The sequence below is a fragment of the Lathamus discolor genome, chromosome 4 (genome assembly GCF_037157495.1).
Source record: "Lathamus discolor isolate bLatDis1 chromosome 4, bLatDis1.hap1, whole genome shotgun sequence".
Classification (NCBI taxonomy): Eukaryota; Metazoa; Chordata; class Aves; order Psittaciformes; family Psittacidae; genus Lathamus; species Lathamus discolor.
The window spans coordinates 97,250,025-97,276,185 of NC_088887.1; the positions used below are offsets into that span (position 1 = coordinate 97,250,025).

Genomic DNA, 26,161 nt, shown 5'->3' on the forward strand with positions numbered 1-26,161 from the left:
GGTCCCACCTGGCTCCTTCCCTATCTACCTTTGCTTAATGGATTTACAATGCAGAGCAGTGGTGTCTCTCCCATTCCATGATGTGCCATGTAGGTCAGGGGATCCTCTGATCTTCTGACAGCTGGGGTAGGTAAGGCAGGTTGTCCAGGCACTGCGCTGTTGTCCTGACTGCACCCTCTTCAAAGGAGCCCTCCTAGGGTGCACATGATCAACGAGGAGCATCAGGAGCTCCTCACCATCCCGTGACCCTGTGAGCCGACCAGATGTGATGGGCTGCAATGCCAGCTCACCTTCCTGAAGTTCAGATATGTGGCAAGTCAGATTTTGAGGTGCAAGGGGTGGCAGGTTAATGGATAAGCACATTCAACCACTTTGGTAAGCAGAGTTCACTGCCCCTGCAGTGCTTCTGGGCAGAGACAGCAATGTGGATAGGCATTTGGGCAGGATATTGAAGTATGGATCTCGTTTGTAGACACATGACCCTGCCAGCAGGCTCCTTCAGTGCTAATTTATGATGTAAGATACTGTGTTCAATGGATTATCTAAAAAATGTTGCTTTGTGAAAGAAGCTGTGTAATAAAGTAAAAATTATCTTGTCTTTACTGGGATACTTTCTAGGAGATTGAATTTATTGGGCATTCACTACAGGTCTATGAAATGTTTTACCTTGTGAGGATTAGAAAGTTATCACCATAGCTGAAAGACACTGAAAGTTCAATTTGTCTCAGCCTGCAGAAATCGTTTACAATAGATCAGGTGAACAATGGCTTGGAAGTTCCTCTTCCTGTCCGTTAACTATAAAGGGAGCTTAGTGTGACTGGCATACATATGTATGCTAGAACTTAAACAAACCAAATCTGACACTAAAAGTGCAATAAACAGAGCTAAATCTAGGATATGGATGTTCCTATGGCTCCCACTGCTGAATGAAGTGATGAGATGATTGTGTTGTGGGGTACGTCTGTAAATACGGACCCATTTTCCAGTAATGTCTTTCTGTTCTGCTCTCCATATCCCATATCCATATCCATATCCCTTTATTCCTCCATCTCCAGGTGCCCTGGGTTGTTATGGAGCACAGTACCAGGGGCCTGCTCTTCCTTTTCTCTGACCTCCTGGGAAAGCAGAAGGTCCCCCACGTGTGACAGACGTTTCCCAAGCAGGTGACTCTCTCAGCCCCAAGCCCACCAGCCAGAGGACCTATGTTCCTCTCAATTCCTCAGGAACTTGCTGCGGACAGGCAAAAGCAAAGGGAAATGCCTTTGGACTACTCCCCCCATGCACAGTGGGGAAAGCATTGAGGAAAAAAGTTCATGGCACCCATTTTGGAGGTAGATACACAAATTAAATGAAAAAGCCCAAATGTCATGGAAATGCTGTGTGTTTGTAAATTTTAGAGCCAAGACAATGTCTATTTGAACACATTTGTTTGAACATGTGTGTTTGCCTTTGGCCTCTGTTCTCAGGTCCCCAGGGAGCGCAGCCACTTATCCCAGCATGGGCTGGATTTATATGTCACTAGGTCATGGAGGAAGCATCTCTCCCCCACTTTGCTCTGGGGTGGATGACTGCCACAGGGGTGAGGAGGGAAGAAAGGGCCCCTTGGGTTTTTGCACTGCTCCCATGGTTGACTCTGCTCTCTGCCCAAGGAACAAAACACTGGGCTGTGTTCATATAGATGAAGTGAACTGACTGACCTCCACCACGATGAGACAGCTCCGTGTTTCCCACAGCTTGGCAGGATACTGTTTACTCTGAATCAGAGGATTCTGGTCTGAAGTAATTGCTTCATGGGGAGCAGCAAAGTCAGGTGAGGAATACACATTACTAAAGGAGGAGGATAAACTATGCTGGTATAGATTGTCTTTGCCCTGATTTCATTGATTCACAACAAGATGAATTGCCTACCACATCAGTAAGAAAATCACTCTCCCTTTCCATGAAGAAGTTAATCTGATACTATGCTATGTGTGTACCAGGATCTGCACTGAGGTAACACTGGAGAGGATTGTTGGACTTTGCGATTTGTGAATCTGCATTTGGTACATGGTGTCTTGTTTAAAACAGGCACTTTTTAGCAAACATATATGTCTATTTATTTTTACCCACAAAAAGAAGAAAAAAAAAAAAAGAAAAAGGGGGGGGGGAAGACATCAATCCTTAGGAACAACAAAAATCTAAATATAAGCAGCTGGAATTGATCCTTGTACCTACTCCCTCTTCAACTGTTCTGCCATTGCTTAAAGACACCATTTCAACCATCCAACCCAGAGAAATGTGGTGGGAAGAGTTTTTTTGCTCCACAAGGTGGGTGAACTCACTTGAGCAGGTAGGTTTCAGGAATAAAAGCCCCCATGAAATGGCAACCAGTGTAGAATCATAGAATCATAGAATAGTTAGGGTTGGAAAGGACCTCAAGGTCATCTAGTTCCAACCCCCCTGCCATGGGCAGGGACACCTCACACTAGATTGTGTGCTTTTGCCCTGAGATGGAGTCAGGCAAAACCCCTTCTTCCTCAGTGGCTGCTTTTCTCTAAGCTGAACTGACAGTGTTATGAATGACAAGTCAGCACCAAACTGGAGATAAACTGGATGGAGGGTATTTTTTCAGTTTCTGTTGTTGCCAAGATACGTGAACATCTTTGCTCTGCACTTTGTCATGTAGAATAGTGCAAAGGACTCTGAAAACAGGTAGGAACTCTGTCAAACCAGAGTGATGTTTTTTCTCTCTCATCAATAAATCAGCCTACACAGAAGCAGGGCAACAAAGAAGCAGTCCCACTTTCTAAATATATTATTTTTTCTCCTTTATCTTGCATTGAACGAGAAGCAATTCTGCTGCCTTTCAGGATGGTGCTGGTGTGATTAGCCTTCAGCCTAGCACCCTCCTGGTTTTTCTCTTTCCTTGGAACAGGTTACAGTGCCAAAGTCATCTCTTTTGGAAGAACAAAGAACAGAATGATAAGCAATTTGTGTTATGAGTACTTTTGCAATGCTTTCTCGTCCCAGTTCCCGACATCCCCACATGACTCATTCTGCCTTCCTGCTGGGAGTGCTACTGGTCCTACATGTGAAATTAAACTCTGGAAAACATTTCACAGCAAGAGCGGTTTGCTGTTTGGATTCGAGCTCTTCCTTTTGTAAGAAGGCATGCCTTTATTTTGTGTTTAGAGGCTAACCGGTTTCACTTGCTAAACCTGCTCTTATTTATAAGCAAAGTTGCCCTTGCAAAATATGAATCATCAAAGCTCAGGGACTGAAAGGGTAGATGAGGTTACCCACTCCACTCTTTTGCCAGGGCAAGCTCATACACAGCTGTCTGTTCTGTGTCCGGTGTAGTAAACATCTGAAGCAATCGGATATCCAACACATCTTTGGGAGACTTTTGGCTGAAGAAGCAAATAGTTACTTCAGTCACATTTCTCATAGTTCTGCCTTTTCAGATCATGTAGCATCTGTATAAGCAAAACTTGATTTCGAACCAGCATAAATACAAAGCTTACAAAGAAGAGGAAAACAAATGGCTCAACAAGCAGCAGGCACTTTGTTAGGTGTAGTGAAATGGCTGAAAAGGCAGGCTTTTTCTGGAATCTACACTAACCTCTTATCCACTTAGACCTCCCTGTCATTCATCCATCTTCAGCATTCACTGTAGTTTGTTAAAATTAAAATAGGGGTTTTGTTCCTGTGGTCTATCCATGAGGTTTTTCCTTCTCCTCTTAAATCAAATCTAACAGAGAACTCATTTTACTTATACTCAGATCAAGTTCTCCTTGAGAAAAGACTGTCCATTTTCAGTACCACTAATGTGGGCTTCAATTTACTTTTGTTCTGCTCTGGATGCATTGGATTCTCTCTCTCTCAATGCAGCTGATTTAATCTCCTTCTCTACCCTGCTTGAAGCATCTGGGAGCAATTGGAGTGAATTTATACTCCTCTTTGGTTTCACACATTTACCTCATTTTCTGACGATGGCTAGACAGATGGAGAGTTTTGGGTTTTGAGGGTTTTTTCCTAGAGTTCTTAGCATGGTGGCAGCTTCAATTTTTGTGTGATTTAGGAGGTTTTGGTGTGATTTAGGAGTTTTTTCACCTGTTAGCTGTCAGTGTCAATCTTTTCCCTGTGCCAGAAATGTTCCTTTCCTCCTATGACATTAGCTGTAATATATGTCGCAGTTTGCATATTGTTTAGAACTGTGCTACAGCTTCATTCTGACTTGCTATGAAAACTCAAGTTACCGTATCTTGCTTTACAACTTCATTGAGCCAAGCTCTTCCATGTAGATATAGGTTGAAATACATGGTTACATTTGGACAAAACAAATGGTCTTAAACACATGTTTAATTATACAGGTAAAGAAGCTTTGCAGAGTTGAGACTAGACCCTGCAGTGACAATAAACAGTTTAAAACACAGGGCTATGAGCCTCATTTGTATTTTTGCTTGTCCCAAGGCCCTTTCACAAAACAGGGTCACTGCAAATTAGTATTTTCGGTCTCTCATTTATCTTGAGCATAATAAAGAGACTCAGAATAATAAAATCAACCTCAGACATCCTGGGCAATAGAGATGTACAAAACAGCACTGGTGAGACAACACCGGGTGGATTTTATTAAACTGTGACTTCTCATTGAGCTCTGGAGCAATTAGGTGCTCTCAGCAGATAGGCAGGGCTGGAGGGGTTTGCTTAGAAGATTTTTTTTTCCTGTGCTGTTTATTAAATCATAAATCCACTGCCTGGGATCATAGAAACGTGTGCAGCCTTCACCACATTCACTGCCCAGGATCATAGAAGCGTGTACAGCCTTCACCACATTCACTGCCTTTCGGTTTGCAAGGGACAGTCACCAATGGCTTTTTCACACAGAATTTCATTGTACAAGAATATGTGTTACTAAATGTATTCGGAGAACGTTTTAAAGCAATTTGCATTAAGAAAAAAGCATGCGTACAGTAACTTGACTACAGAAATACATATATGCAGTAAACATATGCAAGCATATATATAAGTCTCATAATGCCTCGACAGAACCAGTCTGTATCCTTCTGTTCTGTCGATGTATGAGAAATGTAAGTCACATTTAAGAAAGGATGATGTGTCCTTTTTTGGCCATGTTGGATTCCATAGCATTGGATTCCATAGCATCCTGCAGACATAGATGGGTTAGTGTTTGTTCTCATTTTGTTTTCTAAGTGGCACTGGCAATCTGTGCTATAAATTCATGTGGTGCCTGGAGGGTCTCCTTCATTTTATTCAGCTGAGTTTCCCACTAGCAGTTCTGGTTCAAGCTACAAACCTGCAAAGCAAACCAATTTGTTACCTAGACAAATTGCAGAACTAGGATCCCACAAAAGGAGCCCAGGAGATAGTGAACATATTCTGAAGCCCTGAAATTAACAGAAGGGCAAAGAAAGAAAACAGGCTTAAACGAAAATAAGAAAAAGTATGCATTTTTAGTTTCTTTTAGTGCTATCTATCTTAGAATGGAGCCATCCCACAGCTAAACCAAAACCATTAGAAACAATTAGTTCCACAATAGGGGATACCATCTATCTGCAACTGTTTAAGGTTAGAAACATTGCCTCTGCCTTGAAACAGATCAAGACAGAACCATGATATTCACTGGGAGGCTGTGTATTTATATAAACATATACATGCATGCACGTATGTATGTGTATTAGTGAAAATGGATTTGTGTGTATGCATGAGTTTATAAATGTAGTTGGTATTTCCTGACATGTATGTTTGTATATCTAAGCCAAGTAAAATAAATTTGTGTGTGTATATGAAATCCAAATACATAATTGCATATATAATTGCTCTTACTCTCCCTGTGGACATTTCTATGCTTATTTTCCAAGGTAGAGTGCCAGTTAAAATGATAAGGTTGGCTCCTCTTCTTTGGAAGCAGGACCAATAACTTGATGCTGGCTCCGATACCCAGTGACAAATGTGGTGGTGCGTCTATTGAGGAAGCACTCCAAATGCTGGCGGGTGCAATAAAGAACAAGCAAAGATACCACCAAACAAATGTGCATCAAGCACCATCCAATCAATCCAACAAATGTGCCACAAACTGATGGCAACTCAGAACAGACATAGCTCTCTGTCCACCCTCCAGCATACCTGTACAGCTGGGTAAGCAAAACAAAAGCAATGTAACATAAATTCTGCTCCCTTCCTTCAGTACTGCCACCCTGGAGTTGCCCAGACCAGCTTAATCCTGCATGGAGTCTGCATTGTCCTCCCATTCGCAGGGTGTGGAAGTCCGGAAAGGGCACACTCCTAGCCCCATCTTCACACTCATTAGCCAAGGTGTTTTTGCCAGGCTTACTCAATCGTACGGGAGAGAGCTGGCTCAGGAGCTGACAGCAGAATTACCAGGGAGTTTCAGAGCACACAATTTACACGTGAGTTTACAGGGCTTCAGGAAGTGGGGAAGTTGTTCTCTATAGCCACAACCAGATTTTTGTCATGACACTTAACTGGAAATAGAGCAACAGCATAGATGTGACCAGGAGCTACCAAAGGATTAGTAATGGCTTACACACAGCCTCAAATTTCCTGTGCAAGTGCAAGCTCTGCCTACAGGAGATAACACCAGCAGTATTTTTCATTCTAAAATGGCCTTGTTGGCATTACAGAAATTCTCACTGGCCGTGCTGGTGTGCAATGGTACTTTCTGACATTACTAGTGGGAACTTGATGGGCAAAAAAAACCCATTTTGAAGCACCGCCATTAATCTCCCAACTGTAAGAGCCCATCTAATGATTAATCTCTCATCTGGAGTTGTTCTGTAAGCGCTAACACACTCCTGGAATCATTCAGCTTGGCTCAGCTCCATTCAGATACTGAATGAGCATCAGCATATTGAAAGGAGCATCTGGTTGATATAATAATTCAACAAAAGAAGATTTTCTCCTGTGAAAAACTAGGCTGCAGGATAATCTAAAGTGTATTTAAAACCTACATCCAGAGGAAAGCAAGGCAGACAGGTAAAAGTCTCAAACTCCTGAATGTAAATCAAGTCTCAGAAGGCAGGAAGAAATAGTGTCACAGCTAGAATCTTCGAGGGATGGTCATTACAGTAATTGAGTGGGTAAGAGATGGATGGATGGATAGCTGCGTACTGGACAATCTCTTTCTACTAAATACCCTTTCCTAATACTGGGACAAAGTCCATTAATATCAATGGAAAATTTCTTATTGACACAATGAGCCTCAGAACAGGCTTATCATTACTATCTACGGACAAGAATTAAACTTCAAGCTTTCAATAATACTAAAGAGATAGTACAGCTGTCTACACTGATGTACATGAAATCAGACATGCCAAGAGTCCAAAGAACCATTGATTCTTTGCAATTGCTCTGTCTGCCAGTAGAAATTGGTTTCATTTTATGAAATATCCTTTGAAGAGAGAATCCTGGGGGTCTGTTTAATCAGGTCTCATGGATTTCCAGGGGATATGAAAGTACATGGAAGACAGAATAGTCTTGCAACTGGTTTCTAGGACATAACCCAGAGGATCAGCTTTGCTGGGTGCTAGCAATGCTCAGTACCACTCCATTCTGGATTTTGTGGCTGTACAGAAAGCTGCGCCATTGCCATGCAACTGAGGATGGGCAGAAGCGAGAAAGGCGTTCCTAGTTCATTCCCAGTAAAAGTTAAGCCCATCTTCATTTTTAATTATTCCATCGACCTTCTTTGCCCTTTTGGAGTCCCTGGTTTCAGGAAATGGAAGCAGAAGCTGCTGTCTCTTCTGAGCCAGGCCTTTGGTGGCTCTCAATACACAGTCCCTTCTACCAGTGCCAAATATTGGCTATTGTGAAAGATCAAATCAAGGTGAGATTAGATGCCCTGGCTTAATTGCTGCTCCAGCTTTGCAAAGATCTTCCTTACAATTGTAAGACTTGTTTCTAAAGGCAGGAGGACTCTAATTAATTTTCAGGAAACAGACGGAGAACTGGGCTTATTCTTTATAAATTGTACAGGATACTGCTAAATGCTAAATGCAGTTTATAGACTGCACTAGCCTTGACAAATAGCTCTTTCTAGCAGATGATACTGCAGCTTTTAGCATCTCTGCTGTGCTTTGCTAGATCACTTCTTCAGGATGGGTTGAAACCCAGGAGAGCTGGCAGCAAGGTCTTGATGGCCAAGGAGTTCCTGTGGCTGCCGTCCACACTGCAGTGCAGGCACCCAGGGCTGCACAGCCTCCCCATGATGAAGCACACCTGAGCGCAGGACCTTCATCTTTGCACAGAATCACAGAATGGTTTGGATTGGAAGGGACCTTAAAGCTCGTCCAGTTCCAACCCCCTGCCATGGGCAGGGACACCTTCCACTGGGCCAGATTGCTCACAGCCCCATCCAACCTGGCCTTGAACACTTCTAGGCAGTGAGGGACAGAAAGGAACAGCAGTGCATGTGTCACCCTTATCCTCTGCTGGGTGGTTTCTTCCTGTGGTTATAGAGGATGATTATATCTCTTATCATAAGAGAGGGTGGAGACACTTTTGAGATAGACAGGAGGTTATTGTTCTTCAGGCCAGGTAAGAGGTCCAAATTACATCTGGGCGCCTGTTGGCATGATCAGTGCAAAGGGACAAGACAGCACCTGCCCAAAGTTTATAGTATCTGTGACAGTTAGAGGCTGGGTGGAAGAAAGGCCGGTGAGCAGAGGCACAAATATCTGATGGGAACCTCATGCTCAAGATTTCCTTTCATTGGAAACTGGGATGGGGAAGTAAAGAAAGGGAGAAGGACGTGTGATGTGGGAACCTGTGCCCCATCAGAAAGTGGTGCACAGCTTGGAGCTCACTTGGAACCAGAAGCCCTCCTAGGTCCTCCCTCTTCTAAAGAAACAGGAGGCAAGGGAGCTGCCTCAGGGTCTGGGACCTGACTCAGATGGCCCTGGTCATTTAGTGGTACCCAGCCCTTGTGCTGGTGCTTCCAGGGGTTTCCCATAGTTGCTACAGGGGTGTGCCCTTTATGGCTCATCTGCTCCATCTTGCCCAGTACTTAAAACCACTCAGATCCAGAGTGGCAGTACTATATCCTCATCCCATCATCAGGATATCTGAGAGTTTCAGCCCTTATTTGACACTGTTTGTTGTGACAATTTAATAAAATACTGCTGTATATTTTTATACATTTTTAATGCTTTTGTTAATGTTAAACGGAACACAATTGAGACAACCAAGACATGAACTCAAAGGAAAAGTTCAGAAGCTAACGGGAGCTTTTAAGCCTTAGGAAATGCTGAAATGGAAACAAAGCAGGAATTGTTAAACATGTAGGAAATAATTTCTGCTTCAAATTCATTGAAGACATTGGAATTATTCCAAAGAGCTGGTCCATTAAATCACATAAGAGTGGCTGCGCTAAGTCAAATAAAAAGCCCATCAAGACAGTATCATGTCTTTCACAGTTATTGGTAGCAGCTGCTGAAAAGAAATAAAGGAAGCAGCACAAGGAGAGGGACCTACCCAACCTCTAATAAAATCTGTGTGTTAGGGACTTCTGGAGCTATTCTCCACACACAGTGAGTCTACCTTACCCTTTCAGGCCCAGTGCTTACACTCTCATTCACTGACCTGTTTGTACGTTTGGCATTCCAAAAGTTTATGGTGGTGAATTTATGGCAGTGAAAAATTTATGGCAGTGAGTCTCCTTGCTGACTTATGCACTGTGTGAAAGTGTGTTCCCTTTAGTTTGCTTGAAAGGTTCTGCCTGTTCATTTAATTCAGCGTCCCCTGCTCCTCCCCTGCAGTGAGCAATTCCACACTTTCTGGCCTATCTGGAAAGCTGCATGACTTTCGATTTCACCTCATTCTCTTTTCCAGACTGAAGAATCCACTTTCTCTGTAAATAGGAACAGATCACCTTTTTGTCTTCATAGAGTCATAGAATCGTAGAATGGTGAGGGTTGGAATGGATCTTAAGACCATCTAGTTTCAACCCCTCTGCCATCTGTGCCTTTCCTATAGTTTGACTGTAAGGCCCTGAAGAACGGAACAGAATCCTGCTTCATCCGTATAAAGCACCTTGCATGTGAGCATACCTTCTTCTGACCGAGCTGACATTAGAGACAGTCAGGAGGAAAGCAGATGCAGAATTTCTGTAGGTGGAATTTATGCAAATGGGTACAGTTTCTGCATTGCAGACTGGAAAGAAGATCATTTTGCCATCTTTGCTGCTCCATCAGTGTGGCACCTATTTCTAGGTACCACAGGCAATGCAGCGGCATGGTGACATTGCATTGTTCAAGATTGGACAGGGCAGAATTAATAGCAGGAGGTGCTTTAATGAAAACTGAACACCAGGAAAGGGGTGGTGTGTTTGGATTTGCTTTATAGCCTACGATGCAAAGCAGGTAGGAATATCCTGAACCAATTCCAGCTACATTGCACGGCAGCATCCAAAGATATCATCACTAAAGAGCCCTTCTTTTATTCTCCAAGCCATGCCTCGGTAGTCAGGAGAACTTGTTCCGTGGGCCTGAAGCCAAAAAGGCTCAGCCATGTGACTTTCCGAAGCTGATGTTTACTGTCCCTTGTATCACAAAGCTGCTGCCTGGAGAGCAGCTGGCCGGAGGTGTCTGGAACAATTCCAGCCACCGTTTCATAAGAGACTCTTTCTACGTCTCTGCTTTCCCACAAAGGCTCATGTTTTATGATTGCTGGTGGGCAGGAGGCTGATGAAATGCATAGCCGATCTGAACACATAAAAGGGTAAGAGGCAAGACTTAAAAATCATACCAGTCATGGTTAGGCCTGTGAAATAAATAACACACACAGTCATTGTGCAAGGAGGAACAACAAATTCACTGCCCCTTCACCGGCTGGTTTCCTGTCTGTGGTGTAATGGGTGGGAGTCTGGGTGGTAAATTTACACCTCACTAAAAAACAGATTATAAATTCATTGTCCTCTCCTCTCCTCTCCAGAATTAAGGGCTGGATTGTACCAGAGTCATTTTGACTGCACAATTATTTATTTATTTTTTAAGGCCTCAAACTTCACTTCCCCGTGCCTGAGAACTAAGGTTTTCTGAAACAGAATACCCCTTTGAATCAGAAATGGGGTGAAACACAGTAAAGTGCAGTAGCGTCAGCTTTGACACCCTGGAAAACTGTGAACTATACCTCTCTTCTGGTGGTCCCCAGTTTGTGTGGAGGAGTTCAGGAGTGAAGCCAAATGAGCCAACACCTTGCTGGTTCCCAGTCTCCGTAGAGAAATGAGAGATTGGGATCTCCCGTGCTCTCAGCCTTGCAAACACCCTCCTAAAACAAACTGAAAAGCAATGAAAGCTGATGAGCCAGTATTTACACATTCCTGCCAACATCAGCCACATGTGTGCTGTGTGCTACTGTCTCTGTGCCGCCTCCTTTGCCCATCGGTCACTAGTCGGGGAACCTCCTAGAGGATTGCAGACCTGCTGTGCAGCCCTTTCACCTCCACATGTGATGGTTGGCACCATCATATGTGCTCTGTAGCCCACCTGCATGGATCTGCCTCAGGATGAATGCCATGTCTGCCCCTTCCATCCACAACGTGTTGGTAATGTTGCCTGTGGGTCACTATTGCTCAGGTGTCATCTTGAGGCTGACCTGAAGGAAAGCAGATTACAGAAGTGGTTTCAAAAGCTGTGTTGTGAATGAAAGTCAAAGTCCTTCCCCTCTGACTCTCCTCTGATGCTCACAGCCCATGCCAGCAAAAATAAAGGTATTGCTTAGGGTCCAAGTCCCAGTTGTACAAAGGCCAGTTTATCCCAATCAGTTTGTTGAGGATGCCTCACCTTGCTATGATCTGAACACCAGAAATCTAAGAATGCTCAAGAGCCATGGGTTGCCTAATACATTTCTTGGGGAGTCAACAGGAAGGGAAAGGGCTGGTAGGGGTCCCATTGCTTTTTAAAACATTAGGGTTGTGCAGGTAAGAGACAGAGAGGTTGCATTTCTGGCTCTCTTCCCCATAGGACATGCAGAAGACCCAGCAGCCCCATCACAGTGTGAAGGTGTTTCTATGGAGCATGCTCAGCTTGGGAGGTAGGTCTGAGCTGCTTGCAAGCACCCTCATCTGCTGACCATCTTCTAGCAGATGAGAAATGGACTTTAGCATAAACACGACCAGGATCTCATTTTCCCAAAAGGATTTCCTCAGAACTTCCCAAATACAAGGAAATAGTTCAGATGAGGAAAACATGATATTTTAGAAGAATTCTGACCTCTCTGGGCTACCTCAGCTACCTGAATATTGCTGTGCTTTGCAGTGGTGAGACAGCTACCAACAGAATTGCTCCTCAGAGACAAACAGAGGCAACAGTGTTTATTTCAGTGGTTATGGGGAGAGCCTGTATATATGATTCATGGCAGATATGCTTATCTACTGGGAACTTCTTTGAGTAGCTAAACTCATTCCAGTTGATATGTTCACTGGAGATGATAAGTGTAAAGAGAAACCAAGTGCACTATATTTATTGCTGTCTGAGTCCTAGTGTTTTCCACATAAAGAGACACGAAGATGCTGCTTTGTAATCTTCTGTCCTCCTGGGGACAGAAGGGAAGTACAGTTGCTTTTAATCGAATAAGCCATTGTCAGTGCACAGCCCACAAGTCTCAAGCTACCCTGGCAAGCAGCCAGACAAACAAGATTGCTCTGTTTTGCGCCTCAAGTGTCATTGAAGTGTGACATACTAGCAAGAATAGCCTTGGATGGAAAATACACCTTGACCTATGACTCACCAAGCTGGGGAGCAGAAATCTCTGTCCTCTCATTTTTACAGTCTGGGAGAATCTCTGTTTCTGATAGTATGGACCTCATCTCAGCAGTGAAATTGCTTTCTGAGCAGCCTTCCTAATTACAGCACATACAGCCCTCTGCTCCCTTTCACTGGTAATCACCCAAACACCTTGTGGCTAACAACTAGATGCAGCTTTTGCTGCCGTTAGAGAAGTACTAGCATACTTTGGCATTCTGTAATATAATGAGGGGGTTTATTGTTCTTTGCATAAAGTTGACCATGGACGTCTGCTTTTTATTTTGTATTTCATGCCAGCCCACCCATCTGTTCTCCTTCTCTGCGGTGTAAGTAAACAAGGTAGGTTGGCACCTGATTACCCAGCGCTGGCTCATCTCTTGTTGTAGGATTTTTATTCCTTTACACAACCTTCAGATATGTTTGATGCTGTGCTGTTCTGTTCTGTTCCGTTCCGTTCTACTCTATTCTATTCCACTCCAGTCTAGTCTGTTCTGTTGTATCCTATCCTATGATATTCTATTCTTCTCTATTCTATTCTATTATACTCTATTCTAATTTCCTTGCCCTTCTGTTTACGTCAGGTCAGATGATGTGTACTTCAGACCCTATAAATCAGATAAATCAGATGTCTTTAAATCCGATATTCTATAAATGCGTTCACCATGGCAAAAAGCCTCCTCTTTTTCCCACCTCCTTATTAAGGCCTCATCTGGAGAGCTCATTGCTGCCATGGGGATGCATGCAGAGTCCCTTCCAGCTGGTGTGCTGCTGATTCAGTGGTACTTACAGAAGCTGCACCACTCATTGCCAACTGTTCTGTGGATTAGATATGCAGGAATTGCCATGCCAGAACAGGCTGCTGGTCCATCTAGTGGCTAATGTAAGACTTTTTAGAGAAAGACATAAAAGGCTTGTAATGAATCCAATTAGTCAATATTATACCAGTGGGGGATATTTCTCCCTGACCTCAGCTGGTTATCAGATTATGTACCCTGAAGCATGAGGATTGATAGCTCTTGTCATTTCAGTGTATCTGGAGTAGCTGCAGATGCTCTATTTACTCATATTTATGTTTAGGAACACACTGATGCAGCTCCTCTGGTTTCAGTGGTGTCAAACTAGCAGTGAATCAGACAAATCTATCGATTAAAGACATGTCTTTGAACATGGAAGAGTAACGTCAAGCTTTGATTTGTTTTTCACCACACTAGAGGAAAGATCTGTTCCTACAGAAGAGCATTGCTTACACAGCAATATTCTTCAGCATATTGTTTCAATGTGGGCACAGCAATTCAAAAAAACCCCAAAACAACAACAAAAACCCAAACAGCTGGCGTTTACTGAGGCACACTTTACACAGGGGCAAGATCAATCTGAGGAAAGTCCATCCCAAGTGCCTACTGTAATATTGATATGCTCCTCAGACTCCAGGGGTTTTCCATACATTGTTAATGAAGAAATGCTGCTCAGAAACAGTGTACCTCTTTAACATATTGCCATGATATTTTCAGCTGAATTCACCTGGCATTAAGAAGTAACACAATAGCAATGAAGATAGATCTGAATTTCCTCTCAAATCCCAATATTTATTATGAATATGACTTTCACTTGTGAGAAGGGATAGTATATGTGAGTATGTGTTTCATGGATTTACAGGTCTGGCATCAATTTGGTCTACTGTTTACGATGAGAGATTGCCAAGAGCTGTACACAGGGACCAGTTTCTATGATGAACTGAATCAGTCTGCTTTGTGGTGTTCAGGGTGACTCACTGGCAGGTGTGTGGGGACATAATCCTGCATATTTCTCCCAGGTTTTGCTCAGATTATTACTGTAAGTGTTCACTGGTTTACAAACCAAGTCCTCTAGTGACCTTCTAAACCACGCGGCCAGTTTTACGTCTGTTCCCTGGTGGGGACTAACCCAAATCTTTTGACATGGGTTAGTGGTGGACTTGGCAGTCCTGGGGTAGTGGTTGGACTTGATGATCTTAAAGGTCTTTTCCAACCTACATGATTCTATGATGCTATGATTTTAAGTCGTCTAGGGGCTTTGAGGAGAAATGCATGTACAATATGCGTTCCTATTTTGGGAGAATATCCATTTTTAAAAGTGGTGCATAGTATGTTTTTTGCATTACTGACATTCATTTTTTAAAAGATATAGAGGCATGAGGAGAAGTGCTGTATGAATCAGAAGATGAAGTGTTTGCTATAGAAACTACCTCTCATGCAATTAATCGTGAAACATTTGTTAATATCTGGTGAACACCTGCATATACTCTTTCTAAGAATAACATTTAATTCCAGTTGCTTCAGGAGAGACATTACAGAACCATGCCTCTTTCTTACGATGTGGTATATTTGCATATAAAACAAGAGCCTGGTGCTTGGAAGAGTTCCTAAAACTTTCCTAATTCATCATTTATCCTTACTTAATGTCTCTGAGTTCCATGTGTCCTTCTTCAACGCCTTTGAGCTCATTCCCTGATAGGTCATTATATTGCAATGCTTTTCTGCAGCTGTGTCCCCCCTGCCCCGTTCATGCAGGGCCTTTCTTCTAAGGCCCCTTTTCAGGGTTTCAGATGGTCATTTACACTTGCGCCAAGGGGGTGCACAGGGTGGATATTTGCCTCATCTGCCATTACCACAGTGACCTCAGAATCCCTTTCCCTGCTGCAGGAGGAGAGGCTATTCCAGAGACCAGCCCAGAGGCCAGACCTGTCCATGGGTGCACGCAATGGTATGTCCTACTGAGACGCATCCACCTCCCTCCTTCGGGAACTGCTTGCAGCAGGCCATCTGGTTTGGGTTGCCCCTCTGTGGAAAGCTGGGCGACAGAAAAGCTCAGAGTTTGTTGAGCACCTGGACTAGGACATGTCTGGAGTGCCTCCAGATGAGGATCTTGGAAGTGTGCCCACAGACAGTAATATAGATACAACTGTAGAGAATCTAAGTTAAGCTCCTCTTCTGAACTACCATCTGGAGGAAAGTCTCCCCTCCTGTGCTGCAAATTAAACCTAAATGCTGCAGACAAACAAAACCAGCCCACTATAACCTAGCTATGAGGATAAGTGGGACTTGCTGGAGGCTTGGACACACTTTCCGTTGGTGTCGTGCTGGGATAATAATCAGCGTCTGGGATGCCCTTTCATCCTACGACTCAGCTGTGCTGAATCCTCCTACTCTAAAAATTGGATGAATAATCAAAATGTGGACTGAAAATCAAAGACGATACAGGATGGTGTCTGTATCCTTCTCACAAGCATCCATCTTCATGTGCTTTCAAAGCGTTTTGGCACGTATTACCCTGAAATGTTTGTTTTGGCTCCAGCAGTTAATGAAAACTCATCAAATGCAGAATTATATTGACTCTTAGATGCATGCTATCTCTGTTAGTTGTCCTTCTCCATTCATTTTCATGAACATAAAAGTTGAGAAGCAGAGCCTTAGTTTCTGATTTACGTACTGCCTGTTCCGAGCACAAGGATTTCTGCAGAAGACAAATTGCAGCAAACGAATCCTGAGCAGAGTGCCAGTGAAGCTACTGGAGTGACCCCAGACACGAATTTGTCCTCCCCCTGTATCTACTTTGACTTTTTGCCTATGTACAAAGGGTTTGGCTGAAAAAGTCCTTGGCTTGAGTATGTCTAAAGTTCAGTTTATTTTTACTGACTTGGGTCCTGCAGGACTCCTAAGGATTGCAGGCACCAGACAGCTGTGTTTAGCCTTTTCTGTTACAGTAACGTCAAGGAAACCTATCATAACTGGCAAGCCTTCTGAAAACATGAGTGCTCATGGATTACAAAAGGAGAAAACAGTCAGATTAAAATAAACTGTTACCAGACAAAAGGACACCCACCCTTTTCCCCTAGAACTCCTTCAAAAAACAGGGAATTTGCTTTGATCAGACTTTAAGGTGAGAGCAGATCTCCTGGAAGTTATCTTCAAGCTAACAAAATAGTGATAAGCAAAGGAGGAAATGGAGCTAAGATACGGTATATTTGTTAAAAGCCAAAAATCTGGCCATTGCGGCAATCTCTTCCAAGATCTCTCAGAGATGACGTTACAGAAAGAGCCTTGCTTAGCCCTGAACAGGATTTGCATTCTTGCACAGTTGGTCTGTTTGTGTGGCTTTGGGATTACATGGAAATATTCCCTGGAGGAGACACAAAGAGGCTTGAAAATTCAGCCACCTTTAGTTGGCTTTCCTCTTGCTGGGACAGAGCCGAAGTATAGAGCGCAAGTGAAAAAATCCCCAAACAAAACCCCAAATCACCAAACCAGCAAAACAAAAAACCCTCACCCAACAAAAAGTCACGCAACCCCCTCCTGTGCTACTGCTCTCTATTGAGGCTTTGAGCCACTGGGGGATTGCAAAGCCGACACATGCTCATGCCCATGCCCAGACTTCTTGAGACACCAACACAATGAGCTTCCCAAGGGAGCACTGCATGCCATGGATAAAAAGGCTATGAAAAGCAAAGAGTTGTGGAGAATTTGGCCCACTTGGACAATGCTACACTAGCGTGAATTGCTTTATCAGGTCAGGCTGGACAGCCTGCTCACCTGGAGCCAGGCTGCTGTAAACTTAGCTTCACCATTCAGTTGACAGAGGGTTTGTGTTAAGCAGCTGGAAGACCCCTGTGAAAACAAGCCTTTTATAGTGGTTCCAGGTTTAAAATGAAGTGAGATGAGAACCTCTAGTGAAAGAGCATGGCTCCAGCAGCCAGCAGGAGAGATGGAATGTCTCCCTGCCACCTCCAAGAGTAACCCCGTCCATAAAAAGGTGCCTAGGAGAGGTGGTACGAATCACCCTTGTGGAGTCCCTCCCTCTTTCTGTAGACTGCAGGAGGAGCACATGAATGCTTTTGACTGTTTGCTCACCTTTTATACCCCTAAAATCTGAGTCTGGTGGACCAACTGAAGGAAAATGCCTTACTGCCCCTGCATGTTCCAAGGTCCTGGTGCAGATAAGCAGAGGACTCCACTGTGTTTTCGGTTAGGGCTCCTCCACACAGCTATATTTAGTGAAGAAGCCCAACAGCACAAACAGGATTTGCGCGTGTGGTTATCTTGTTTGTCTGGATTTTGAGTAGCAGCAAATTGCCTGATAGGACATTCAGAGGAAGGTGAAAGCAAACAGCCTCCATCTGGAGTTTCTCTGGTAGAACAGATTTTTTCATCTCAGAACCCTGCATAACCTAAAGTCACACGGAGAAAAGGTCAGAAGTGGTCATGGCTCTGAGAGAAATCGGATGCTTGTAAGCTGCTCATCAGCAAGGACTTTCTGCTGAGCACATGATTTCCCCAGTGCAAGTTTTGTCCTGGCTGTGTTAGCTATAATGCTTAGATAAGAGCTACAAAATGTAGATAGTAAAAGGACTTTATGTTTGAACTTGTGGCAGATACTTTAAGGATAACTCAGTTCTTCTCTGGTGTATTCAGGATAAGGGAGAGAGTAAATGCCAGTCTAAGGATGCTATCCTGAAACCATTTAAAAGACAGGGAGACATTCCTGCAAGTAGTTTGCCATGCGTCCTGAGCCCCAGGATTCCTTGGATGATGTTAGTGTTCAGGAGATGGCCTGACCCTTTCAAAGCTTGCTGTTTATTGGGTCTGATCCCTATCTGTAATTGTGAATTAGTATTCTATTAGTTTCTCCCACTCTTACTTAAAAAGTGCTTTTCTCAAATTCCGGACGATGTCTTGCAGCTCCTGGATCTTGGGATAAGGTAAAGAAGGGCATTTTAATGGTGCCATTTAGTACTCTTTCAATGTTATGTCAGTTTTTGGCTTTGCTTCCCTGACTTGGCAGCAGGACAGTTTTGCTTCATTCCTGATTTCTCTCAAGCTCTTACGAGGCACTGAGTTTGTGTGGTCAAGGAAGGCAAGACAAGGAAGTACCAAGAGTTGTCATAGTCGTTGGCACGGTGCACCATGGCTTCATCGCCACTTCAGAGCAGGAGTAGGAGCAAAAAGGCAGTATTAGCAGCATGTACACTGTAGAAAGCAGTGAAACAAAGCTCTTCATCCAGCCAAGGACCACAACCAAGTTAGGAAACAAGGACAGTCCTCACTTTCTTTTGCAATCCAATGGTCTACACAGGCATCTTGCAGCTCTTGCTATGATTTTCCAGTTGAATGTTCCTCCTTACATTGCTACATCCTTGCCTTTCAGACCTTTCCCCATCCCATCCATCCATCCCATCCATCCCTGCCAACTGGCCCCAGGCAACTCAAATGACAGGCACAGGAAGGATAGCCTCTCCCCATCCAGGTGCAAAGCAGCTGCTGTTCCCTCACCTTTCCTAGCCAACCATCACACCCACATCCTGCTGCTGCTAAGCAGAGCAGCACAAAGCCAGTGGATTTGCATACATCTGTGCAAGCTTTCTGTGAGGTCTGAGGGGCTGAGTTTCACTTCAGGTTTCGTGTTTATGTGGAGGCAGACAGTGGTGGATATCACCAAGTGTGTGGAAGTGATGTGTTTAGTCACTTTTGCTTGCCAGGTTGGGAATTCCTCTGTTGGATAATTCACTGGCTACTTGCATAGATTCAAAGGTTCCCTTTAATGGGACTAAAACTATTGTCAAGACTTTGCTGCTTTTGGCACTGATACCTGTGAAGGAAGTCTCTGGAGTAGTTCAGTCTATCGAAGAAATGACCAAGGTGGGGGGGGTGGGGGGATGAGGGGGGGATGGGGTGGTATGGTATACTACCACTTTTCAGACAGAATAAGCATTACTTATTCTCCATGTCCTTGGAGGACAAGACAAAATTGAAGGGTCTTATATTATCGAAAGAGAGGTTTTACCCAGGTACAAGGGAAAGCTTTCTCGTGGTAAAGATGATAGTGGGGCCTTGGAATACATTTTTAGGGAAAATTGTGTAGCCTCCATCATGGTGCCAGAGCAGGAGGTGGCAGAGGTCCAGAATGGATTAGATCAATATCTGACTCTGTTGGTCAACTGTGGAACAGGCATATAGATGGACCAGGTAACCTCTCAAGTTCTCTTCTAGCCTTGTTTTCTCTGACTCATTAATAATAAGTAAATACATTGAGTATTTTGCAGCCCCTATCAGATGGTTACAGAACTTCCTTGTTCTGCTTTTCAGAGGCCAAGATAATACTTCAAATCCCTTATCAACTCATAGCACAGAAGGTTTTGCTCAGATAAGCCCAATGTCAGATTTCCAGGTGATGCTGCTCTGCAGAGGAGCCCAAGAGCAAGGCAGACATCAGTCTGGTCTTATGAAACCACACAGTTCTGTCTTCGTCCCTCTTCCTTTTCACCATGGGAGAACAACTGGCTGATCATCTGTGAGCTGAAATCCCAAACCGCATTGGACACTGGTTTCACTGTGAAGGAGCTGATGAAGTGCCAGACTGCAGCAGCAGCTGCAAAATAACCGAGGCTGCTCCTTCAGCGTCATTTGTGGAGCTGGGAGCATTTAATTAATTACCAAAAATAATATTTATAATATATAATAACATATTATATGAATCCTTTGATCTTGATCTTTTTGTGCTCTAAGTCACGGGTACTACCTGAGGGACTTCCACAGGCTCAGAAGGAGCTATCATGTTTGACACTTGAGTTTGGACCACAAAAACCCAGCACACATGCATAGCCACGTGCGCAGAGGCAAGCACGCCTGTCCCTGGTCACTCCCTGTCAGCAGGAGTGGCTGTTACCCCAGGGTGATGTTATCTCCTGGAGCTGGGGAGGGTGCTGTGTGGGCTGGTAGGAAGTGTGAAGCAGGGATCCTGCCTCCGGTGTTTTTATTTCCCCATTCTCAAGACAAGCAGGGTCCAGCCCCATGATTACCATGGGGAGTTAGAGGTAAGTCATGCTTCTGGCCATGCTGGAGAGCCTCGGCAGCAGCGCGGCAGCAGCACTGCAGGAGCCTCAGCATCCTCTTTGACAGCGCCTGCTCCCCCGGGACAGCGGGAGGAGGGTGCTGGCAGGTAGCACATCGCAGCTGACACGGCACACTGAGCCCCCGCAGCCTGGCAGGTGGATGGGCTCAGCCAGATTGCCTGCAAGCCAGCAAACAAATCAAGCGCAGTCAACAGTGTCTGCAGGCAGCTCTGCTCCTGCAAGTGCTGGGTTTATTTCCAGCATCAGGGGAGCAGTGCTGAGGCTCTGCAGACAGACAGGGGAGAGGGCAGCTTGCCTTTGTTCACTCTGATTTCTTATAGAGACATCAAAACAGCCTTCCATAGCACTGGATTAGTTGTCTTTGAAGAAAGCAAAAGCAGCCTAATTAAGGAGTCATGTCAATACATATTTTTTCCTTTTTTTTTTTTCTTTCTAGGGATTAATCTGACTCACCAAACATGGTGTACAGTCATGTGTTCCTTGCAGACCAGCTTGTTTCTCTTTACCCATCACAGCGCGCAGCCCTGCACTGTTCTCTAGCTGTGTAACTACAGCAGTAGCTGGTTCTTCATGACTTTCCAGGATCTCTGTCAGCCATCACGGAGCTTCCTCACAGGGAAACGTTCCCTCCCCAGCAGGCTCACTGTAAGGAGCCCACTGCTCTTGGTACAGCTGCTCTGCATTTACACCAGGAAGCCCAAGATGCCTGGAATAAACTCTATTTGGCAATGACTGGTATTTCTGCTTTAGTGGGCAGTGGTGGCATTCTCTGGGGGATCTCAAAGACTGGGGGAAGGCAGGGTATCTTCCAGTCTAGCTGCTGTTTACCATTTGGTATTTATTTGTGGCAATAAATAACAGGAGAACTAAGTCCATCCTGTCCCCTGGGAGCCATTGGCATTATTTAAAGTAGCAGAACAACTAAACCAAAACCAGGAACAGACTCTTAAGGGTATCATTCCTCTCAGTAACAGCACCACAGTAATCCTCAAGCCTTGCAAATAGCCTTCAGCATTGTACATCAACCTGTTTCAGTGAACAGTCACCATGACAGAATGCCCCAAAGAGCACTAATCTCTGGTTACTTCCACTAGTAAAAATGTTTAATGAAAGTCCTTCTACACTAAGGGAAGCTTGCAGACACAATATCTTGAGGCTAGAAATTAATCTGATTGTGAAGCCTTTGACCCAGCACGAGGTGGTGGACAAATCATCTTCCAAGGAGGTAACAGATTGTTTCCCGGAAGCTCCCACAAGTACCTTTGTGCAGCGGTCTGACATGAAGCATCCCACAAGTCCGTATGGACTGCAAATGGGAGTTGGTATCAGTATAATAAAATCTACACATTATGTGTGAATTTCCCCCTCTGCTGCTCAGCTCACCAGGGGTTTCATGTCATCAAGAAGAGAAGGTCCAATCAAGGACAGGTTGGTGTAGATGGCTTTAGCAGAACACCACTGACATTTCATAGGAAACACACAAGACTTGACCTGACGTCTCTTAAGGAAGAAGAGCAATGACATCTGTCTGTGTTTTCCCTAACTAGTGAATGCAAACCCTGCATACGACACAGGGACCATCAGATGTAGTCAGTCATTGCTATGGACTAAGCACTGAGTGCTCTGGATGCTTCCCACCTGGATGCTTAGTGAAACACATGCAATGGCCTGTGCCCGGTTGCAGTTCTTCACAAACCAGCTATCAATGTGTAATTGTTTCAGACATGACCAGCATGGTGGCAGGGCTGTGCAGGGCAGCTGGTAACTAGCGATGGATGAATGTCCGTGTGCAGCACCATCTGCATAGCTGGAGCTGGCCTAGCCATTTGTTACTCTGAAAGAAACCCTGGGAAAATATGGAGCCCCCTGTGTTCCACTGATCCACCAGGAAAGATGAATTGACAAGCTGGGAGCATCTCATCTAAAGATACAACAATATAGACTTTGGGTCAATGGCTTGACTGCTAAGGCCATTACACTTCTACATAACTTCAGAAAGGTTGTGGGTTTTTTTACAATGGCTGAGCTGACAAAAGGTTTTATTATCGTTATTACTACCTGACCTACCTGAGAAGTCATCTAAGCTCTAGCAGCACCAATTTCCAGATCGGGGCATGAATGATAATTACGATACAATGATAAGAATGTCAAAGTTGTTAAGGTGTGATCCAATTTCAGGCCACCATGTGGGGCAAAACCCACATTACTTGTGTCTAATTAAAGATATGCACTTGGCTACAGATGAAAAGAAAATGATAGGTGATAATAGTATTGACACAGATACTTCAAGAAGGAGGGGCAGGAACAGTTCAAGCTGGCATTCACTGCAGAGAAATATCTGTTAAATCTCAACCGAAGCATTTGCCAGTGTTGAGCCAGTTGCTGCAGTAGTAACACCTTCTTGAGGGGTGCTAATAGAAGTTATTAAAATATAAAGTAAATATTTACAAATGTCATTTTCATAAACAGGCACGCGGAATGCACATGCAAAAACTTGTTCGGGTGCAAACGGTGAGTACCTGCAGACACAGAGCAGCTGCTGGTACACGTGAGGAGCTGCTGGAATTGAACCTTGAACACAAAAATGTTCCTTTGCATGGTTAAATGTTGGCTTCGAGCAAGCACCTGGGTTTGATGCAATTAATGGATCTGGTGGGTGCTATTCCAGTCACCCAAACACTCGCAAGGCAGACCTACAAAGTAACTGAAAAGGCTTAGTAAAGGGTTTTCTTCTGAGTGAGTTTTATGGCTTTATTTTCCATCTCATTTTAGAGCTTTTCTGGCTTATATGGCCATGTCTCTAGCTCTTCAATAAACCCACAGAAGTTCTGATTTCTCCTTTTTGGTAATTAGAATTTGCAATTCCATAGTAATCATTTTTGCACAGAAACTAGGGTTTCAGGTCTGCTTTGCTCAGGGTCTAATGAGGATGGAGAGGATCAGCAACCACCATGTCATCACCGCTTTGGGAAACAGTGTGAGTAAAGCAGAGCAGGACAGTCCCTTCTTCCACCTGTGTGCTGGCAGGAGACCTGACCAGCAATCTGTATGGCTCAGGGTGAGAAGCCAGCGTCTGACCAGCAATTGTGCTTCATCTTGGCTCTTCAGGATGCCAGGTTATGCCCTTCTGCTAGAGTCTTAGTCTTAAAAGTACAGCAATTAAAACACCGATGTTAGCTTCCTGCCTTGCAACACTGGTTTCCACACCACACAGAGTGTTGCAGTTAATTGCTGTAAAGAAACAGAATTAAATTGTGGAAAATAAACTCTTTCCCTCGGGTCTAACTTGCCTGGCAGAGACTGCAGGTATTAGCTTCTGGAAAGCTGATTGCCAGCCACTGAAACAAGTTACCACATGTCTTTCCCCTCTCCCCACCCCTCTCCTCTGCAGACATAATCACAGTGGCTTGATGCTAAGGTTCTGAGGAGCTTGATGATGAAGATTTATTCAGGCTGAGCAATGTCTGCCATTTCACTAACACACCCAGGCAGTGTCTATCGAGTACTCTTTGGAAAATGCCTCTGGAAACCAGGAAAAATCTAGCATGTTCAAGAGATATCTGGAAATCTTGCAGTCTTTCCTTTATTTCTGTCCATGACAAATTGTTATAGAGAGACACTATAGAAGGTGTCGATGAATCATCTTCTGCTTTTGCTGTTGTCCCGGGCTCAGAGATAGTCTGCAATAAACAACGGCTTCCTTTTGAGGACTTAAAGTGATGACTGTATGTTTAAGCTCCAGCAATAGTCACGGAAGGAAAAATTCCCATGTCCTGGAAATGGGAGGCGGTATGGGTAACCATATGAGTAACCCAGCATGGGTAACACTGTAAGGTGTTACCAATTCTCTCATCAAACACAGAAATCCCACCTCAAGTGCACTTCTCAAGCCTGGAGAAATCCCAGCAGTTGAAGCATACTAAGACCTGGGACTCAAATGCTGCCCAGATGTGGGTAATATTAGCGGAAAGAAGTTGAATTCTGTCTTCCAGGAATGGAGTTGGCAGCAGAACTGGGCAGCACACACATTTCGGGAGGAAGAGCCTGCTGCTTTTCAGCACTTGGAGGCTCTGGAAGGTGCTAGTTGAATTTAGCTTCCAAAAAGTATTTTGTAACACTAGATTTGCACTTGCACCACATGTAAATCTCGAGTTTCCCTGTTAGCAGATCATACCCTGCAACTGCATGTACATGGCTGGAAAGCTCTTCAGAATCCCTCTGATTGCAGGGCCCATTGCCATTGATACTGGGGTGAAGTGTTGCAGGTGAGTGTTAGATACAAAACAAGTTGCTACAGCTGCATAATCACTAAGTCAGTCATGTGAGCATCACTTGTGGGCCCGTATACCTAGTCTATCTCCTTTTAGAGTGACCAGGTGGCATCTACACAGCACAGTTCCACGAGTACTCCATAAACTCAAGGTATATCAATAAGTGTTACCTTCCTCAAAGCCAGAGGATTTGGGCTCTGATGAAGCTGCATCTCCAGGATAAGCATGGCTTTCTGTTTTCTTCATCACTCTTATGATCCTGCAGATCCAAATTTGTTTTCTCTCCACTTTCTCTCAAAAGAAATAATGTTTACTCTGTTATCTTCAATGCTCATCATGCTCGAGGTTCCCAATTTGTGCCAGTCAAGAGGTAAACAGCCTGGGAAATGTCTTAGAAGCAGCACTGGGCTTTAACAGGTTGCTCCCTTGGAATGCGTACAAAAAGTTTTGAAGGATGAAAACTACCAGTAGTAGGAAAAGATGAAAAATAGTAGGAAGAAAAAGCTTAGAGTCCCACAAATATGGATTCTGTAAAATGCTTAAAACAAGGGGGCCTTCTAGAGCACAGGGGAGCCAAGAGGTGAAAATGGATTGACATTTCTGTGTTTCTTTTTTGACACTCCTAGAGTTGATTAAGTGATAATTAGGCTAGAGAGTGTGCCAACAGTCACTGCCTCATGCTACTCCTTTACCCCCTCAGGACTTGTCACCACTGAATAGAGGGTAGAAATGATATTAGAAATGCCTACAGTTTTGAGACTGTGTAAATTAAGAAGCTTGAGCTTTTTAATGTTTTATGGGTGATTTGAGGCAAATCAAACTTCCAGACTGTTGGATTTCTTTTTTTTTTTCCTTTATTTTCCTCAGAAATGAAAGGGGATTGGGTTACATGCTCTTTTCTGGTAGGATCCAGAGTCCGCAGAGCTGGTGCATGGACCTCAGTTGTGTCTCTGTTTCTGTAGACTTAGTAGTGGAGGTACACAGATGTTTTCCACACACAGAGTGCGAAACAGGGACAAATGTCAGTGTATAACACTACCTCTCCCAGGGGACAGGCAGTGAATAATACAATACTGACAATATCACAAAGTATTTTTCAGTGCATCTTCTGCTGCACAGCCAGGATTTCCAACCCGGGGCTGGGGGATGGTCAAACCATTTCTTTTTTTTTTTTTTTTTTGTTCTGATTCAGAAAAAAATCTTTTTTTTTTTTTTGTAAAAATCTCACAAAAAGAAAGATT

General features: G+C 44.0%; 1 protein-coding gene across 3 annotated transcripts in view; it reads left to right on the forward strand.

Annotated features, from left to right (window-relative positions):
- The window catches only part of LACC1 (laccase domain containing 1), a 62,010-nt gene extending 40,238 nt beyond the window's left edge, over window positions 1-21,772 (forward strand). The window contains exon 10 of one of the 3 annotated variants that reach the window (XR_010612383.1): window positions 21,086-21,772. The gene's annotated coding sequence lies outside the window, so the exon portion shown is untranslated. Of the gene's footprint in view, window positions 1-1,055; window positions 2,288-13,061; window positions 13,082-21,085 lie in introns of those variants that run through there. The other 2 variants (XR_010612384.1, XR_010612386.1) reach the window with 2 other exon arrangements.
- The last annotated feature ends 4,389 nt before the right edge of the window (window positions 21,773-26,161 follow it).